Source organism: Ornithorhynchus anatinus, chromosome 4, assembly GCF_004115215.2.
Source record: "Ornithorhynchus anatinus isolate Pmale09 chromosome 4, mOrnAna1.pri.v4, whole genome shotgun sequence".
In the NCBI taxonomy this organism is placed as follows: domain Eukaryota; kingdom Metazoa; phylum Chordata; class Mammalia; order Monotremata; family Ornithorhynchidae; genus Ornithorhynchus; species Ornithorhynchus anatinus.
Window position 1 is genome coordinate 80,643,959 of NC_041731.1, and position 6,140 is coordinate 80,650,098.

The 6,140-nt window shown below is 43.6% G+C and overlaps 1 non-coding gene across 1 annotated transcript; it reads right to left on the reverse strand.

Moving 5' to 3' along the window:
* Positions 1–2,392: 2,392 nt before the first annotated feature.
* Positions 2,393–2,531, reverse strand: LOC114811601. Its single transcript, XR_003759297.1, has one exon. It is a non-coding gene; the product is annotated as a small nucleolar RNA SNORA7 (small nucleolar RNA).
* Positions 2,532–6,140: the final 3,609 nt, after the last annotated feature.

The following is a 6,140-nucleotide window of genomic DNA, read 5'->3' on the forward strand; positions in this document are numbered from 1 at the left end:
TGATGAAAGTGGATCTCTTTCAGAGAACCCTGCCATCCTGATGTGTTTGTTCTGTTTTCTACTATATCTCTGCTCTTCCTCCAGCTTTCACAGTCTGTAAATTATTTTGGTACTTTCTCCTCCCTAAATTGTCAGCTCCCCAAGGGCTGGGAATATGCCTTGCTTCCATTTTTTGTTTTGTTTTGGAGAATCAACATGGTCTAGTGGTTAGAGCACGGGTCTCGGGGTCAGAGGACGTGGGTTTTAATTCCAACTCCACCACTGTTTGACCTTGAGCAAATCACTTAACTTCTCTGTCCCTCCGTTACCTCATCTGTAATATGAAGATTAAGCCTGTGAGCCTCAAATGGGACAAAAATTGTACCCAACCTGATTATCTTGAATCTACCCAAATGCTTAGAACAGTGCCTGGTAAATAGTAAGTGCTAAACAAATACCATTAAAGATTACTTAGTACAGTGCCTAGTTCTCAGTAAGTACTCAATAAATAATATTCATTGATTAATGGATTGATTACACCTTACTCCATCACTCTCATTATAAGGTAGCTGTGGATAAGTATCATTGAACAGCATGTCGGCTTGAAGATCTCAGAAGATGTGCATCTTCTAAGAAAGAGCAATTTAGGACTATTTATTACATTTGTTGTGTTTCCCCAAATGCCCTCCATGCCTGGCCTGTTGTTTAGTGTACTGAATTTTAAAAATTAGAATCACTTTCTTTTGGTTTTGTTTCAAGAACCTGGAATTGGATGTGGTATCCCATTAAAACTAGAAACTTTACACTGGAAGCTTCTTGTCGGCAGGGAACATGTTTACCAACTCTGTTGAATTGTAGTCTCCCACCCCTTAGAAAAGTGCTCCGCACATGGTAAGTGCTCAGAATACCAGTGACTGATTGATTTAGAGTGAAGTTATTCCCATTTAAGCTGAGCTGAACTTGAGGCTCTTTATTTCTGGACAAAAATCCCTGAAAGAATATATTCTGCAGAGCCTCCGGAAACACTGTATTTCCTCACCCATTTGCCCCAGTCACTAACTTCCCCTCCCCAATTTTTGAGGAAGAAATAAAAGATTGTTTTTGATACCGCATAATTGTAAACGATGATAACAATGCTCACAGGAAGGAGAGGAAAAGGGTAAGGACAGTATCCTCCAGACAGAGGAGGAAGGGGAGGATGGGGACATTGATTAATTGAGTGCCTATTCAGCACTTGAAGGAGTGTGCTGGAAGTAAGGGAAGAGAGAAGTCTCAAGTGGGCAGTTCAAATAAAGAGCAGGACTTTTGGGTGCTTTCCATATTTGGGCCTTTGATTCTTTTGAAAATTACCTACCTCTAGCTAAGGTACTTACAAAGGAAGCTGAGAACCCTGGCACAGCATTTGTAGAGATGTGTCACAATTAAGCTGATGTCCCATACGGGAATGAATGTTGGTAAAAGCAGGCTCATGAGGGACTAAGATTTTTTTTTCTTTCTAGTTCCCATGTCCGATTATGGTATGAAAGAACCACTGGGCTCCTATAGGTTCTGGTGTCCATTTAGGAGTTGGTGTGCACCCCAGGCAAGGGGCAAAATGGATCTCTTGTCTTGTCTTATGCTGTCGAGTCGTGTTCGACCCATAGTAACATCATGGACACATCTCTCCATCACCTTGCCCCCTCCTACCTCACCTCCCTTCTCTCTTCCTACATCCCAGCCTGCACACTCCGCTCCTCTGCCACTAACCTCCTCACTGGGCCTCGTTCCTGCCTGTCCCGCCGTCAACCCCTGGCCCACGTCCTACCACTGACTTGGAATGCCCTCCCTCCTCACATCTGCCAAACTAACTCTCTTTCCCTCCTCAAAGCCCTACTGAGAGCTCACTTCCTCCAGGAGGCCTTCCCAGACTGAGCCCTTCCTTTCCCTCTGCCCCTCCTCCCCATTCCCCCACTCCCTCCCTCTGTTCTACCCCCTTCCCCTCCCCACAGCACTTGTGTGTATTTGGACATATTTATTGCTCCATTTATTTTAATATGTGCATTTATCTACAGTTCTATTTAACTATTTTGAAAGTAGTCATGCCTGTCTACTTGTTTTGTTTTGCTGTCTGTCTCCCCCCTTCTAGACTGTGAGCCCATTGTTGGGTAGGGATTGTCTCTATCTGTGCCCGAATTGTACTTTCCAAGTGCTTAGAACCGTGCTCTGCACACAGTAAGTGCTCAATAAATGCAAGTGAATGAATGAATCTCTCTAAATCACTCCATCTCCACCTGCAATCATTCTGGTAGTGTATCCATAGAGTTTTCTTGGTAAAAATCCGGAAGTGATTTACCATTGTCTCTGGTGCAGTAAACTCCAGTCTCTGCCTTCAACTCTCTCCCATGCCGCTGCTGCCCAGCATGAGTGAGTTTTGACTTGTGGCAGATTGTCTTCCACTCGCTAGCCACTGGCCAAGCGAGGAATGGAATGGGTAGGTCTCTGCTTGACTCTCCCTCCCATAGTCGAGACTGGTAGAGTACTGGAAACTCTCCAGGTGTGATCCTGAGCAGGGAAAATGAACTTAGGGAACCAGAATAGAACAGAACGTTTGGCTTTCCCTAACCAAGGAATGGATTGTCTGTTGTGGATCACACTGCTAACAGCAACATCTTTGAATATATAACAGCTCTGTATCTGCCACCGCCCGAGGCATTACAGAGCCTGAACATGGCCGTGGGGTTTCAGGACACTACCCATGCCCAACCAGGCTGTGCTGTTTCTTTCATTTATTTTTTGTGCTAGTTTTTGCACACTTACTATGTGCCTGGCCTTGTAATAAGCATTGCTGTAGATCCATGGTTAGAAGCAGCGTGGCTCAGTGGAAAGATCATGGGCTTTGGAGTCAGAGATCATGGGTTCAAATCCCGGATCTGCCACTCGTCAGCTGTGTGACTGTGGAAAAGTCACTTAACTTCTCTGTGCCTCAGTTATCTCATCTGTAAAATGGGGATTAAGACTGTGAGCCCCACGTGGGACAACCTGATTCCCTTGTGTCTACCCCAGCGCTTAGAACAGTGCTGTGCACATAGTAAGCGCTTAACAAATACCAACATTATTATCATGGTTGTAATGTTGGACACAGTCCCTGACCCATGTAGGGATCACAGTCTCGATTCCCATTTTACAGATGAGGTAACTGTGGCACAGAGAATTGAAATGACTTGCCCAAGATCACAGCAGACAAGTGGTGGAGCCAGGATTAGAACCCAGGTCTTTCTGACTCCCAGCCCTATGCTCTATCCTCTAGGCCCATCTGTAAAATGGGGACTAAGAGTGTGAACCCTATGTGGGAAGGGACTGTGTCCAACCTGATTATCTTGTATCTAATCCAGCACTTAGAACAGTGCTTGGCACATGGTAGACACTTAACAAGTACCATAATTATCATTATTACTATCATTATGATTATTGTTAGGCAAGTGGATTTCCCCAGGCAGATCTCTCCACCAGAGTAGGCTTCCAACAGGAAAGGGGGGGGAAAAAAATGAAATATCCATATCAGGACAGTAGTGACATTACTGAAGCTGCCTAGCCAGGATCTCTTACTCCTGGGGGTTTGGAAAGAGATTTCTCCCCATTTATGTTCTGGGAGCTGGCTAAATAACTGGGGCCCCCAGCATTTCTGGGGCACTGTGCAAAATTTTCCTGCCCAACACCACCTTTCTCCCAATGCCAGGTGTTGTGAGGATAATTTAGTAACTATAAGGCATTTCCTGACTTGCATTTCTTTTCAAAACTCAGGAAAGAATAATACGATGGGATTTCATTTACATTGGGAATAGAAGTGAATACTTTTCACCACATATGTATTCTGGAATACGCAGGATTCAGACATTCGGCGGAATTGGATTACTTTGGATTCAATAAGAATTACTACAGAAGACGCAGGGGATATTAAAAGCCGGTGCCTACTAGAAATAGTGGCAGGCTGGGTGGGGCTCGATAGGAAGGGCAGAGGAAACTTTCATGGTTTAATATTTTCTCCTCAGGTCAATTAAACCAGAGGAAATTCTCTGATTTAACCTCAAGTGGGAGAAGCAGTGTGGCCTAGTGAAAATCATTTTGATTTTTCTCCTTAAATTTTCAGCTTCTAGAGGGCTGGGAATGTGCTTCCATTTTTTTTTGTTTTGGAGAAGCAACTTGGCCTAGTGGATGGCCTGGGAGTCAGGGGACCTGGATTCTAATTCCAGCTCCACGATTTGTCTGCCATATAACTTTTGGCAAGTCATTTCATTTCTCTGTGCCTCAGTTACCTCATCTGTAAAATGGGCATTAAGACTGTTAGCCCTGTGTGGGACAGGGACTGTGTCCAATCTGATTATATTGTATCTAACCCAGTGCTTAGTACAGTTCCTGGCACATACTAAGAGCATAACAAAGTGGAGGTTTTGATGGTAAGAAATTGATGTCAGTGTTCCCCAGTCAGTCAATCGTATTTATTGAGCGCTTACTATATGCAGAGCACTGTACTAAGCACCTGGGAGAGTACAATACAGCAATAAACAGACATGTATGTTCCCTGCCCACAGGGAGTTTACAGCCTAGAGGGAGAGGCAGAAATTAATCCCCGAGCATAGGCTCAGTAGGGAGAATTCAACTCTAATCCTTGACCTTTTGAGGTGCTTATTTGATCACCATAATGTGGTGGGTGGTGCTAGTTGTCTAAAGGGTGGAGGGCTGGGGTTCATCTGGCCGGGACCCCTAGTCATGCCTAGTCTCAGAATAACAAGGCCGGAGGACTTTACAACCCTGTGGTTGGTAATGGACTCAACAAGGTACTAGGTCGCAGCCCTTTTCCCTGACTAGTGATCCACACCCAACTGTGTGTTGGTTGTTCAAGGGAATAATTTACAGAGAAGCAGCATGGCTTAGTGGAAAGAGCATGGGCTTGGGAGTCAAAGGTCATGGGTTCTAATCCCGGCTCTGCCACCTGTCAGCTGTGTGAGTCTGAGCAAGTCACTTCACTTCTCTGTGCCTCAGTTACCTCATCTGTAAAATGGGGATGAAGACTGTGAGCCCCACATGGCACAACCTAGCCTTGTATCTATCCCAGCGCTTAGAACAGTGCTTGGAACATAGTAAGCACTTAACAAATACCATCATCATCATTATTATCATTATTTCACGGAGACCAACAAACGAAGCGGACTAGGTAAACCTGGACACTGAAATATTCAGGCACGAATTTTGAGTGGAGGCCCAATGTATTCACTGACTTCAGTTTCAGAAATGCCATATTCAAAGAGGGCAGAATAAAATCAATTTAGCAACTAGTGAAGCATCAGAGATCAGCAAAAGCTGACTCTTGTGCAGTATTAGGTCTTCTCTTTATAATGTATTTAATTAAAGATAGGCCATCTTGAAAGCTTGAGAGATTTGTATATGCTTCCTCCAGGTTCCCGTGTTTATCTGAAGCCTATCTGAATGCCTTTGTTCAGGAATCTTGGCTGAAAATATTTCTAGAATAACTTTTACATAATAAATGTACCATTTATGAGGTGGCTCATACGTTAATATCCATTAGAGATAATCTGCATTCACAGTTGCCTGTTTTGGGGGGATTTTTTTTTGGTTTTTTTCTGTTTTGTTTTAACTAGCTCCCAGGAAATTAAGCCAAGACATCTGGGCAAAAATAAATAAATACGGTACTATGAGATAGTTACTATCCATTCAGGCTCAGCGTTACACTGCTAATCCAAAAGTACACATTTCTTATATCAGATTATGCTGCTCTGATTCAATGGATCAGCTACCGGCTAGAGTGTGATTTACTAGTCAAACTGAGAAGAAACGCCTAACTCAACTTTTCCCAAAAAGAAATTTCCTTCCTTTGGGCATCTACTCAACCTTTGGTTATTAAGACAGTTATTAACCTGTCATCTGAGTTCGGGGTTCTCGAATGGGATGTGTTTTAGTTATCACATTGGCTACTGTTCCTATCATTTCGTTGTGTAAATTTAGGCAAACCATTCACTCTTTCTAGACTTCTCCATTTGCTTATCTGGGGGGTAAGTAATCCTTATCGTCTTCCTCTTGCTCCAGAATGACTTCGAAGCAGCCGAAGGTAGCACTATTCAACGGAGGAGCAAGATTATTAACTGAATCCATTGTGAAACTTAAGA